The sequence below is a fragment of the Muscardinus avellanarius genome, assembly GCF_963383645.1.
Source record: "Muscardinus avellanarius genome assembly, chromosome: 19".
Lineage (NCBI taxonomy): Eukaryota > Metazoa > Chordata > Mammalia > Rodentia > Gliridae > Muscardinus > Muscardinus avellanarius.
Window position 1 is genome coordinate 36,272,861 of NC_137805.1, and position 14,777 is coordinate 36,287,637.

Here is a 14,777-nt window from a genome sequence, read left to right on the forward strand (position 1 = left end):
TCATCAAAGAGTCAGCAAGTAATTCCTACAAAATTATGGCCCATTTTCCCCCAAATTGTGATAAAGGGGGAACAGGAAGTTGTATTGTTCGTTGTGATCCCAAGTACTGGGATTACAGGCATGCACCACCATGCCTTGCTACACTCTGCTTTTAGAAATGTCTTGCTCTCCTTTTAAACTTGCTCACATTACTATATAAACATTTTTGTTGACTATTTCATTGTACACGTTCACTTATTTAAATGTTTTTTTCTTGCTGGGCATATAGGCCATTTTAAGTTTTTGCTCAGAGAGCGATGTTGTCATGAACATCTTTGGAAAGTAGTCTTTGAGTACTTTCTGTGACAGTTTCCTCGGGATGGAATGCCACAGATAGGAAGAGATGATCAACAGTATTTCTTTTCAACGTGCTTAAGGTTCCTGACGCACTATTAAAATTTGTGTCCACACCCACTTATTCATTAGTAGCATTTCCATGCTCTTTAGCATGGCAGGGTCTGAGTTAGACTGCTGGGGGTCATTGAAGAGCAGAATATACCGAGAGCTCACTGTCTGGAGCGGCATTCCCGAGAGGAGACAGAGTGACGGGGTACAAACAAATCAGCAAGTAATTACTACAAAATTGTGGCCTTTTTTTCTCCCAATTGTGATAAAGGGAGAAGCAGGAAGTTGTAATATTTAATGGTAAGATAGCCAGTTACTGGAGATGCCCCAGCGAGGGGCTATTGAGTCTGAGACAGAAGGGCTGAAAAAGTCTACTCTGAACAGAAGGGGGAAAAGATCACAGCACAGAGGAGAGCTTCATGTGATAAGGACTCGCAGATGGGCAGAGCATAGAATATTCTGGAAGGGGTGAGAGGGCCCATGTGGTCAGAGCACAGGGAGAAAAAGGAAGGAGGAAGAGTTGGGGTTGCAGATGACCAGCATCTTGGAGGCCTTTGTGGGCCATTTTGTTGTGAGTCTGCTTTTTTGTGGTAAGAGTTGCAGGATTTCCCTAACGGGTTTATAGAGAGCCTGCTGGCTTCCAGGTGGGGCGTGGACGCATGGGAGGGCTGCGATCATCAGGAGGAGCACAGTGGCCGCGGCTCTGAAGGGCCCCCCGGGGACTGAGTGTTGTGCTGGGCGCTGTCGGCTTTAGCCGTCAGGGGCACTCAGCCTCGGATCACGGGAGGTAGTTACATCCCTGAACAGGTGTGTATTTTACATAGAGGGCCCCATTCCCATGGAAAACATTTCATCATCGTCATTTAAAATGTATTCCGGTATCCGTTGCCTCGAAACTATCCTAGCCTTAGATCTGAAATCCAGTGAAACAAATATTTCAACACAGCCTTTTATTCTGCCACTGGTATGATGAAAAATAATATGTTTAATATGTGGAAAGGTAGGAAGACATGAAGCAGTGTTAGCCGATGTCCTCATGTTGTTCTGCAGTTGGCAGACTGTCAGGTGGCTGTCACGTGAGCAGTGCTCTGTGGGAGGGCTTTGAGAGCGTCTCTGTATCTCCCAGTCTCTTTCTCCTGGATACACAGTGTTAGAAAGCATGCTTTTAAGAGAACGGTTTTGCCAGAGGAAACCACTTTAAACTCCCATGTCCCAGATGTGTGAAGGTTGACTGACATCCTTGTGGATCCGAAATATGAATCTGTTTCTTGAACCCTTGCCAGTTTGTTAGCTGCCTGTATGTTAATTGGCATCTCTGTGGTTACTTAGTAGTTACATCATGTTTACTTATAGGAAATTGTTTTGTTTTAGTTGCTGGGGCCTCAGAATCTAGGACAGTGCCTAGAGGCGAGTTGATGCCTATTCCATGCTTGTTGGTTGAGTGAAGAACATGTACGTGTTTATTGACCATTTATCTTTCTCTCATGAATTGGATAATATCCTTCATTTATGGGATGCTGGGGTGGTTGTCTTTTTCTTGACAAGTTTCAGTAGCTTTTTTTTTCTTTTTTTACTTTATAGCCCTTTGTTTGAGGCTTCAAATATATTTTCCTAGTCATTTTTCTTTACTTCTTTATAATTTAAAATTTTTCAATACAGAGTTTTGAAAACTTACATGAAATATATCAACCATTTTTTTATGATTTCTAGCCTGGGTTTATAGTAAAAAAAAAAAAAAGAAAAGCTTTCCTCAGCTTAAAAAATATTTTTGAAAAATCCACCCAGATTTTTTTTCCTATCAATAAATTTGCTAGTAAACTATTTTCCTGCACCTAGAATGAACTCCATTTTCTCATTATATGGTAGTAACAAAATGTTGGATTCTTTTTGTAGGAAATTTTATGTCAGAATTTGGAATCTATGTAAGTCAAATAATCTGCATATCTTTGGTGGTCTGTCCTGGGGAATCTCGAAGCCTTTCTCTCTTCTCTGATCTGAAGCTGTGTTTCTCCACTTGTGTATGGATGCCCTGGGCACTTTCTTAAACCGCAGAAGCTGATTGAGCAGGGCTGGGGAGTGGAGAGTCAGTCTTTTCAACGAGCCAGCAAACGCTCACACTGCTGATACATGGACCACACTTCTGGTAGCAAGATCCTAAGGAACTTCAAACGGCAAGAGGGTTACTCTCGAGGGTGCTTGGATCCAGTGGTCTTTCTAGAGGTGTACATGTGTATAACAGACGAAATTCTTTCCAACTTCTCAAGTTTGGAGGCAGTTGAAGTATTTTCTAACGAATACATATTTTTCAATTTTTTTGAACAGTTTTTTTTTAACTCACTTCTACTTTTGCATGTTTTTATTCTGTTTTCTCTTTGATTAGATATGAATTCAGGGTTTATCTAGTTTATTGCCTTTCCCTCAAAGAACCAGCTCATGGATTTACTTATTAATTCTGATGCTTCTCTTTTGTGAATTGATTTCTGCTTTGATCTTTATTACACTCTTTGCTCAACTCCTAATTTTCTGGCTTCTTGAGTCAGTTTCTTAATTTCTTGATTCTTATTTTATTTCTTGCTCAGTTATTAAAGTATTTAAGGTTCGGAAATTTAGCTTTAGTGTACCTTGGCCACTCTCCATCTATTTTGATATATGCTGGTTTCCATTATTGCTATGCTTTAATACTCTGTAATTGCTATTTTGATTTCATTTTTGACCTAAGAAGCATTTCCAAGCCGTTGAAATAATTTTTTTTGTTCTACTTTAGAAATTAATTTCTGGTTTGTTGTAGTGGAGAGGAGACTCTAATCTATATCATTAACTTCTATTTGGGGACATTTAATAGGATTTTCTTGGTTGTTCAGTATTGGTTGATTATGTAACTCTTCATGGGGCATTGGAAGTAGAACTAAATTATTTACTTGAAATATACAAAGTATGAATAAGAATTTTACAATGATGTTAATAATATTAGTCAAATCCCTTACCATAGCTACTTTTTCTTTGCTTTGCTTTTTGGGGTCCTAGGGAATAAATCGATGGGCTTCCACATTGGAGACAAGCACTTTACCACTGAGCCAGTCCTTCCTAGTTTTTATTTTGAGACAACATCTCTCTAAATTGCCCAGGCTGGCCTTGAACCTGATATCCTCCTACCTCAGCCTCCTGAGTAACTGGGATTACAGACATGCGTCCCTCCCAAATGTCTATTGTTATTATCTCTCTGATTACTGTTGGTTTTTTTTTTTAAATTTTATCCTCCATATCTTGAATTTGCAAGAGTTTTTTTTTTAATGTTTTATGCTATGTAATTCAGACTGTGGATCTCTTGACATTTATACATTAATTGTGGATTGTGCCATTTGTCAATTTCAAAGTGACCTTTTAAAAAATAAAACAATGTTATTTCCCTCACTAAATCCAATTTAATCATCTATAAATGGAGTGATTTCTGCTTTTCTTTTCTTTGAATAATTTTTTCTGGTATATTTTTGCCTCTGTTTTCCATTTTTAAGTTGCAGTTTTCATCTTCCCCGTAAACATCAAATACCTGTTTTCAGTGGTTTTGGACTCATTTTGAAAATCTCTTACTGTTAAGTTCATCCTATTTATCTTTTAGTTTTAATTAGTGTGTGTGTATGTGTGCGCCACCACGCCCGGCTTTTACTCTTTATTTTGAAACAGGGTCTCGCTAAGTTGCGGAGAGACTCACAAGTTGCTGAGAATAGCTACAAACCTGCAATCCTCCTGTCTCAGCCTCCCAAGTACTAGGATTACAAGTGTACATCACCATGCCCAACTAATTGTTAACTTTTAAGTAAAAAAAAATATAAAAATTAAACTTTTGTAGTTTGAAATGTTTTATAGCTACATTTCCCATAATTCTTTGGTGCCAATTTTATTTGTAAGTTTCACCCATAATTTAACGTCCTTTCAAATCCTTCCTTTTAGTCATTTTTGAAAACTATATTTTGGCCGGGCGTGGTGGCGCACGCTTGTAATCCCTGCGCTTGGGAGGCAGAGACAGGAGGATCGTGCAGGTTCGAAGCCAGCCATGCGCTCTGGCTAAAGAGATCCTGTTTTCAAATCAAAATGTAAAAATAGGTCTGGGAGTGTAGCCCGGAGATAGAAGGGCTTCCAGGAACCCCAGTACCACCAAAAAAAAAAAAAAAACAAAGAAAGAAAGAAAACTATATTTTGATTGAGTATGTCTGCAAGTTGTTTCATCAGTCTTCTCCAGTCCCTGTGTATTTGAGTGTCAGGATCTTCATCTTTGTCTTCCTCTTTCTTCCTGTGTCTCAGTTCCTCTCTCCAGCCCTTCACAATGATCTCTTTCCTGTTTCTCCTCTCCTTTTTCTTCTTTTGCCCATGAAGAACTGGTTTTCTGGGTGGAGAATGGCGCCCGCTCCCTCACGCCGCCCCGGATGTTGTTCTGTGGTCCCTGGAATCTGGTGATGCTGAGGGAATGTCACTTTTCTTTACATCACTCACTCTCTGGCCTACGTGCATGTGCAGGGCAGCCTTTGTGCTTGGCATTCTGAGGGTTCACTAGGATATTTCTCCATGTCGGGTGATTTCCAGTGACCTTTTTTGTGGTACTGAGGATGGAACCCAGGGACATTATACTTCTGAGCTACACCCCCAGCCCTATTTTTTATTCTGTATTTAGGAACAAGAGTCTCACTGAGTTGCAAAGGACCTCACTAAGTACCTGAGGCTGGCTGCAAACAGTGATCCTCCTGTCTCAGCCTCCCAGATGCTGAGATTACAAGCGTGTGCCACCACGCCCGTCTTGGGGACTTAAAAATCATCTTTGAGTCCTCTTACTAGTCTCAGTCACATTTTATTTAAGACTATGACTATTTTTCTCTGTTGTATCACTGACCCTAGCTTCCACTTCGCTTTCTCAGTCCCTTTCAGGTCCACCTAGTCTAGATCCCCGCTGCTTACCTGTGGCATCTAACGTTGTCCGGATCGTTTTATTCAAGTTGTACTACTTTGCATCCCACTTCATATTCTCAGGTGTTTATGTTTTTTTATTGCCAACTTGGTTTATTATGCTCTTTTCACATTCTACAATGCATTTTTTTTTGTTTTTTTTTTGTTTGTTTTTTTTTTTTTGGTGGTACTGGGGTTCCTGGAAGCCCTTTTACCTCCGGGCTACACTCCTAGATCTACTTTTACATTTTTATTTGGAAACAGGGTCTCCTAAGCCAGCGCTCATGGCTGGCTTCGAACCTGCACGATCCTCCTGTCTCTGCCTCCCAAGCGCAGGGATTACAAGCATGCACCACCACGCTGCATTTGTTTTTTTAACTCATTTTCTTAAAACTCTCTCATGTCACTTTTTGGTCTTATCATTTTCTGTTTTTAGATTTATTGTTTCTGTGACTTTTTTGAGCATTCAAGTCATTACTGTTACACTTTGTTCTGTTTTCTGGAGTAAATCTTTGTGAAACTTATGTTCTTTTAAGATGCAAACTTATAACTCATTTTAAATATTTATTTACTTTACAATGTAAGTAAATATGTATTTACATTTGTGTATGTGTGTGTGGAGGTACTGGGAACTGAACCCAGGGGCATTCTACCTTTGATCTACACCCCCAGTCCTGTTTTTATTTTTTAATTTTTAAACAGAGTTTCAAACCCTGTTTCATGCCACTCTCAAACCTGCAATTCTCCTGTCTCAACTTCCTAAGTACTCGATTGCAGGTGTGTACCATCATATAGGACTTGTTTTATTTTATTGCCCCGAAGTGTTTTATGTACCTCTTTTCCACCTTTTCTTGCCTTTTGAGCTTCTTTGGAAACAGGCAATCAGGTTACCCATAGTTTATCCTTAGCTGTCTATTAAGAGATGCTTATAGCTGGACGTGGCGGCACACGCTTGTAATCCCAGCATTTGGGAGGCTGAGACAGCAGGATCCGGGTTAGCGACCAGCCTCAGCTACTTAGTGAGGTCCTTTGCAACATGGTGAGACCCTGTTTCAAAATAAAGAACAAAAAAATAGGGCTGGGGACACGTGTAGCTCGAAGATAGAATGACTCTGGGCTCCATCTCTATCCAGTACAGCAAAAAAAAAAAAAAAAAAAAAAAGAGAGAAAGAGAGAGAGAGAGAGAGAGAGAGAGAGAGAGAGAGAGAGAGATGATTATGTCGTTATGTCGTCATGTCTCTTACTTTGAAAGAGTGTGGTTGATTTTCTTTGATATGCAGTTTGCTTTCCTTGGCACCATCCAATCTTCTGTAGAACCAGAGATGAAGGGTGGATCTGAGGGCTTATATTTAGTGTTGAGTTATTTATTACTATGGGGGTTTGGGGAGGAAAAAAGAGCTGGGGCTATGGTTCAATGCCACTAGAGAGTTTTGATTTTGCAAAAATCAGAGTCTTTTTCCTTCCCTTTTCTTTTTTCCCTTTCCTTTCTTTTTGCAGTGATTCCAATATGTTTCAGAGCCAGTGGGTTGAGTACGTATCCTGTGTCCTTATGGGATGAGGTTCAAATCATTTCCCCTCCCACACTGTCTCAAAGGTCAGCCACATTTGTGATTCTCCTTAAAAAACCCAAACACTGACTTATGTATGGCTTCTGTTAGGTATGAGCACAGAAGAATGTTTATTTCCTTCTGTATCACTATAACTCTCTTTAGTTTTACAAATATCAATTTTAATTACAAAGGGAATACATTCTTGTTGCATAAACTTCTGCAAGTACATTTTCTTTTGTCATACTGGGAGCTGGAACCAGGGGCATTCTAGCTCTAAGTTACAACTCCAGGCCCTTTTAAAACTTTGAAACGGTCTTGTAACGTTACCATGCACTGGCCGCGAACCTGCAATCCTCTTGTCTCAGTCTCTGACTTGTGACCCTCCTGTCTCAGCCTCCCAAGTACTAGAATTAGAGGTATGAACCACCATACCTAGCTTCTGAAAGTATCTAAAAATACCCAGAGAAGGAAACAAAAGCACCTCCTATTCCCACCACATGCAAACGACAACTGTGTACTTTTTGACACATACTTTTAGTCTTCTTTTCTATGTGTCTATGTGTCTATATTAATATAATGTGGATAAAACACATGAGGTTTTGAAACCCTTTTGCTTTTGCTTAGCAATCTATTGTGGCAGTTTTCCCATGTTGCTGAATGTTCTTCTCCATCATTAATTTTAATGACTGCATGGTACTTTTCTTTGTCCTTACCTGTGTTTCTTAGTTGCCTATTAAGAGATGCTATGTATAGTAACTGAATGAAAGAAAAAACTAGGGAGAGGATAAAAAATGTTTTATGGTATATATATATATATATATATATATATATATATATATACCATATATGTGTGTGTGTATATATATCATATATATATGTATGTGTGTATATATTTATTTATTTATTTATTTTTTGGTGGTACTGGGGGTGGAACCCAGGGGCTTTTCTACCTCTTGGCTATACTCCCAGACCTAGTTTATACTTTATTTGGAAACAGGATGCCACTAAATTGCTGAGAGCCTAAGTAGCTGAGGCTGGCTTTGAACCTGTGTGATCCTCCTGTCTCAGCCTCCCAGGTACTGGGATTACAAGCGTGCACCACCATGCCCAGCTTATGGTATATATTTTAAGTAAATCTAGATTATTATTATTTTTTTGGTGTACAGCCCTTTTTGATTTTTGTTTTGTTTTTGAAATACAGTCTTGCTAGGTTGCTGAGATTTTTGATATATTGTTGAGTCTATCTTTGAACCTGCAATTCTCTTCTCTTAGTCTCCCAAGTATGTGCTACCATGCCCGAATGAATCTAGATTTGATTTATTATGGGAAACAGTTGGAGAAGTAGTGGGTGGCTTTCGTGGTTCTCCTTACACACACACACACACACACACACACACACACACACACACCACATATTTTCCTCACTGGGGTGCAGAGAGCTGTGATACACCAGGTGCCAAGAATCCAAGAGTCCCAAATGGAGTCTAAGTTCTGCTGATCCAGCCGTGTAACTGGGTGCACATCACTGAGCTACGCAGCCTGATTTTTCTCAACTCTTCAATATAGAATGGTAAGACCTGCCTTTGCATACTGTTCAAAGCTCCTTCACTCCTAAATAAGACTTAAATGAGAAGATGTTGGTGATTGCTTATAGAATGAATAATTCCATACACTGCAGTGGGTTGATCTTGGTGGCATATGTCCATCTGATTCTACTAATATTTATTGAACACCTATTCTGTGCAGAGGCCAGGGAGGATAATCAATACAGGGGTACCATCCTCTATTGAAATGGCTTGTTATCAATGTTTCATTTTTTCTCAAATCAATGATCTTCAGGGTGACAGTGCAGGCTTCTTTTCATCACTCTGATATGATTAATTCATTCATCATGTTAGACTGATTTAATTATTTATTATGTCGTTTTGTTTATTTAATTTGCATATCAATTGCCAGGGTGCCGCACATCTCAGCTTCCTGCAGAATCATATTAAGAAAGGTTTTGATGCTGACGCAGGTTCCAGTGGTCTCCCCTGGGGCAAAACACGTTTCAGTAATTGAATACTTAGGTGCTAGGATGCAGCAGCTAGAATTTTATTTCTGACCTGAAGTTCAATCAAGTCTTCCCCAATTCGGTCCAGAGAGACAGTGAGCTGTGAATTATGCATTCTTATGTAGCCTGTGGTCAATGTTTGCATAATTTACTTTTCCATGGAGGGGGAGGTTTTTCCCTTGAGAAACAATATATTTCAAAATCTTGGTGCTTGGCTTACAGGGAAAGAAAGAAGGTTAGCATGGTTCCTTCACGTCTTGTGTCCTGATTCTCTGTGTTTAATCCAGACTGTAGAGTAGAGGCCCCAAAGAGGCATCACCCATGTTCCCATCTCCATCTTTCCCACGAGGAACAGTAGAAAGAAGATGTCTCACCTTCCCGACCATCAGCTAGATGTCTTACCTTCCTGATGCTAGCTTTCTTACCTTCCCGATCATCAGCATACTATGAAGACTGAAGGCTGGAGACTGAGTCCTGGGTGTAGCCTTTATTAGCTACATGACTTTGGGAAGTTACTGAGTAATAGTGTCAATGGCCACTGCTCCAGAGCACTTTGTCCATCCCACCTTAGCTAAATAAATAGTGCTTTTTGCCATTTGGTCATCCATCCAATATTCCCTTTTAGTTACTATTGATGCATAACAACAAACCACCTAGAAACTTAGTGGCTCAAAACTCTAACAGCCTTTATACCTTGTACATGTACCTTTTGGCTCACCACTCAGCGGAAAGCTTGTCTCTGTGCCATGCGGCATGTGCTGGGGCACTTTGGGGTCTGGGGAAGGGCTCACTTACCTGACTATAGCAATGGGTACCAAGGAAGGGTTGACTGACCTATGTAGGTAGCAGCAAGTTAGGTTGAAAGTAAAGCAAGGAAAAGAACAAGAAGCTAGTGCTCTGAGGCATGGGATATCTGCTTCGAGTGGAAATGTAGTGGATTTGATGACAAATCCTCTTTGGGAAGTGTGAGAAAAGAGTAGGACAGGGGTCTGGTGTCTGTCCTTAGTGCAGGGGCGCCTACTACACACTCATGCTCAGTGCTTGGGGATGGCCGATGGCCCCAGGAGCCCAGTGTTTGAGAGCTCGGAAGGGCTTTAGGAATGTCCTGAGTCCTTGGGTGGACACTCAAATTGGGAGAGCTAGGTCCTACAAATTTGCAAGGCAGAGACAGGACTTGGATCTGCCAGTTCCCCCTGCTCTGATTCTCTTCCCTTTGCGATAGTGCTCTCAATGCGTGCTCCCCCTTAAAACAGAATCACCAGATTCGTTTCTACCTTTAACTACTCATTAATGTCGAGTATAGCCCTGTGAGGGACCCTGCACTAGAACTACCGTGAGTTCTTGAAAAATAGAACTATTGCATAGTAAATGTTTGCTTTCTTAAGGCTCTGTATTTTGTGGTAATTTGTTATGAGCAATAGATAATGGATGTAACAGGAAAGCCTCATTGGCCATTACCCTTTATATGTTCTGGCCACTCGCTAGGTCACTGTGATCTTCTTTCTCGGCTCTTTATTTCCATTTGTCCTTTAAGGACCCTTCTCAAGAGATTGCAAAAGACTCTAGAATTTCTATTAGTTATCATAATGAAGAATTTTGCTTTTAAAAATGTATTCTGTGTGTGTGTGTGTGTGTGTGTGTGTGTGTATGTACGTGTATGTACGTGTGTGTGTGGTACTAGAGATTGAACCCAGGGGAATTCTACCTCTGAGTTTGACCACCAACCCTGTTTTATTTTTTATTTTGAAACAGAGTCTCACTATCTTGGTGAGGCTGGCCATGAACCTGTGACCCTCCTGTCTCAGCCTCCCAAAGATTCTAGGTGTGTGCCACCAAACTTGGCTAAAAATTTGCTTTTTGTAAATGAAATCAAGTCTCCTAGCTTAGCCATGTCCAGGCAGGCCTTGCCTTTTATAAACTCATAGGGAGTTTTCCTAATCAAAGGCGGTTGCTTCTCTATGGCAGATTCTGCTATTCTTCCTCTAGGTCAGCTGATTCGAGTGGTAACCAAATTCTACAATAACAGTTATTCCCCCGTCACGTAATCTGAGACTCAGCGGGAAAGGAAGTAACTTGCTTAGTGATTCAGAGTTAGGAAGTAACAGAACTGGGTTTCATCTGGCTCCAGAGACCGTCTCTGCCAAATGCTATAGGGTGCTTCTCAGATGATTCTGCTGAAGTTTTCCTAACAGTGGAAGGCCATGTGTGTATGCCCCAAGGTCTGGGGCATAGCCCAAGCAGCCTACCTCAAATAGGACATTTCTTTAAAGTTGCATGCTTGAACTTAAAAATTAATGTGAATTTTTAATTCTGCTCATAAATATATTCACATTGGTTTCAACATAATATTGTTAGTCAGGCTCATCTCAGTTATCCCGCAATAACAAATATACTCCAAACTCTCAGCAGCTTTTTTGACTGGGGAGTGTGCCTGGCATCTAATAGTCATTTGAGGAAAATGAGACAGTCTGTACGACAGAAATTACATTGCCCCAGCCAGGCGTGGTGGCGCACGCTTGTAATCCCCGCGCTTGGGAGGAGGAGACAGGAGGATCACGCAGGTTCGAAGGCAGCCACGCTGGTTTAAGAGACCCTGTTTCAAAAATATAAAACAGGTCTGGGAGTGTATCCCGGACATAGAAGGGCTTCCAGGAACCCAAGTACCACCAAAAAAAAAAAAAAAAGAAGAAATTACATAGCCCCAAATTCCAGTAGGATCCCAATGTTAGATTTCTTAATTTGGTACTCACTTTTTGGGCTGGAAAGAAAAAAATCCTCAATGGCTTAACACACACACACACACACACACACACACACACGTAGTTTAAGTGATTTCTGGTTCAAGACACATTTCTGTGGCGCCTCCAGCCAGTGACTCTGGGTCCTTTTCTTTTGTGACACTGACAGTAGCTTTTGAGGTTAGCATAGAACGAGGTGAGAAAATACAAAGCTGTTTTGTGCTGGGTCTTATAGCCAGGCGTAGAAGAGATTGTATAACTCATCCAGTTGACAGGAACCTAGTCACATGGTCCTGATGGACCCCCAGAGAGGCAGGGAAGGATGTGGTTTTGTATGCCGAGGGAGAGGCCAGTAAAACTGGATTTGATCAATAGGTAGCGTTCCCTCTTTTGCGACTATTTGAAATGATAATCTAGTGAATGGCATCAAAAATTTTTCTGCCATTGTCAACACTTAACAGGTATGGTTGTACTGCCTTGAGTCTGTTCCTTAGAAGATTCTATTGGTAAGACAAGCTGGCAGTGCATTTTGGATTCTCTGTCCAGAATGTTTCCTTTCTATTTGTTTCATAACATTTTACATAAGTTGGTAATTTCACCATCATACAGGCAGTATTAGGGTAATCAACAAACAAAGAGGTTCTCAATGCTCCTAAAAAAAATGTGCAATATAGTATTTTAGGCTGGCATTGGTGGGTTTTGGTGATGAAAAGTCAGTTGTTTATGTCATTGTTCTGGCTTGTCATTTTAAGAGGTTCCAGTTAAGGAAGTTTGTGAGTTATTAAAGAGGACCATGGATGCTTTAATTTTATCAAGATGTGTTGCGGTTCAAACCTGGAATGTCCCCAGGAGGCTCATGTGTTAAAGGCTTAGTCCCCGGTGTGGTGCTAGTGGAAGGTGGTGGAACCTTTAAGAGGCGGGGCCTAGCGGGAGGTGTTCAGGCGATTGGGGCGTGCCATTAAAGGAGACAGTGGGGCACTAACCCTTTTCTCTTTTGCTTCCTGGCTATGAGTGGAACAATTTTGCTCTGTCACATATTCCCATCATGATGTGCTGCTGCCCCTCAACAAGAGGCCTAAAAGCAGTAGGCCTAGCTGATCACAGACTAGAACTTCCAAAACTATGAGCCGGAACAAACCTTATCTCTTCATAAGTTGATTACCTTAGGTGACTAACTGACTAACTTAGTTACTTAGGTAACTAGCTGACTAACACAATATGTAAATAAAACGAAGTTCCATATAAGTTTTAGTTCTTATGGTAGATTGTATATATATTTTTAAAAGACCACAACCATAGTTTCTATCCTGTGTGCATTTCCAGAATCCTGTCGTGCCCTCATCAAAATAGTTAGTCTGTGTCCCTTCCCGTTGAACCTTGGGGCTGCCTTATAAAGCAATGCAGTATGGCTGCAGAGGCGAGGTTACAGAGGAGGGCATGCAACTTTTGTTGGGCTCTTCTTTTGAACAATCATTTTTGAAGCTCTGAGCCACCATGTAATATGTTTAAGGAGTCTATGCTTTGAGAAAGCTGAGGCTAACCCACATGGAAAGACCACATGAAGAGGCCTGAGGCTCCATAGAGAGAGCGAGCGACAGCCACTAGCCCTCAGCTGCTCCAGGCCCTATATGACTACAGTCATGAAAGTGACCCTAAACCAGGACCTCCCAGTGAAGCTGTCACCAAATTGCTGATCCATAGAGATAATAAATGATTGTGATTATTTTTTGTGGTTTCTGGGGATGGAACCCGGGGGATTTTACCTCTGAAATACACCCCCAGCTCTATTTTTTTTTATTCTTTATTTTGAAACAGGGTCTCACTGAGTTGCAAGGGGCCTCACTAAGTAGCTGAGGCTGTCCATGAACCTCAACCCTCCTGTTTCAGCCTCCCAAATCCTGGAATTAAAAGTGTGCACCATCATGCCCGGCTAAATTGGGATTGTTTTAAACAACTCATTTTGGGATGACTAATTTTTTAGCAGCAGATAACTTGAATAATGACCTCTAACCATCCAATCGTCCAGTTTCTATTTTTGCTTAGCTATCTTGACACATGCTTGCAAAACACTTAGAATTTTTGTCGGATTGTTTTGTTTTGTCCTTTTATTTTTCCCTTTTCTCTTTTTTCATTTTTTTTTGACTTGGTTGTTGGACAAAGATGCTGATTCCCGTTCCTGCTCCCCATCCTCCTAGGTAGGAGGAAGAAGGGGTAGAGTGGGTATCTAGTTTCTTGGCTCCTCGGCCAGTTGATGCATAGTGCCAAAAGATGGTTCTTTCTATTCTGCACCTTTCCAGGTTGGACCTCGGTGGGTGGAATGGGCTAGGCAGTGGGGACGTGTGACCCACCCCATTTCTGATCTAACGCCTCATCTTGAGTCACTAGGGGAGACTCTTTATAATGCGCAGCTCGATTCAGTCCTTTTATCGGGACTTCATATTCTTTCCCTCAAGACCTTTTCTTTGATGTGCCACATAAACCTGCCCTGGACTTTCCTACAAAGGTCAACTACAGCGGGAGATAACACACTATGGTCTGGGGCTAAATTGGACAAGCCTTCTATTTAATTGACAAATTTTATGTCTCCCAAATACTAATGTTAAATATTTTAACATAATTTCCAGAGAAATTGTGCCACATGTTACTTTGAGTAAACAGGAAGCCAAGAATAACTTGCTCCTGATTCTTAACCCAACATGAAGGAAATAATAGAATTAAAAGTTTATTGGCCCTATATGGAAAACTCTATGCCCTGTTAGCAATCCTAAGACACTTTTATGGGTGGAGATTGTTCAAACCTAACTTTTCAAGCTATTCCATGTGCTGTTTCACTCTGTGAAGTGGAAGATAACACTGGATCCAAATGGATCTCACCCGTGCTTACAACAAGGAAACAGATACGTGCATGTAAAAGAATATGTTTAAAATTATTTTATTGAGGCCAAATAGAAATAAACCTACCATTTCAACCACTTTAAGGGTACAATTCAGTGGCATTAAGTACATTCACAATATCATGAAACCACCACCACTATCCATTTCCAGAACTTTTTTTACCATCCGCAAGGAAACTATACCCATTAAACCATAGCCTCCCTTTCCCTCCCAACTCCCAGC

General features: G+C 40.8%; 1 protein-coding gene across 8 annotated transcripts in view; it reads left to right on the forward strand.

The window, feature by feature from the left end:
• Positions 1 to 14,777, forward strand: part of PTPRT (protein tyrosine phosphatase receptor type T) — a gene marked incomplete at both ends in the record, with an annotated part of 1,183,313 nt that overhangs the window by 186,620 nt on the left and 981,916 nt on the right. The window lies entirely within an intron of this gene.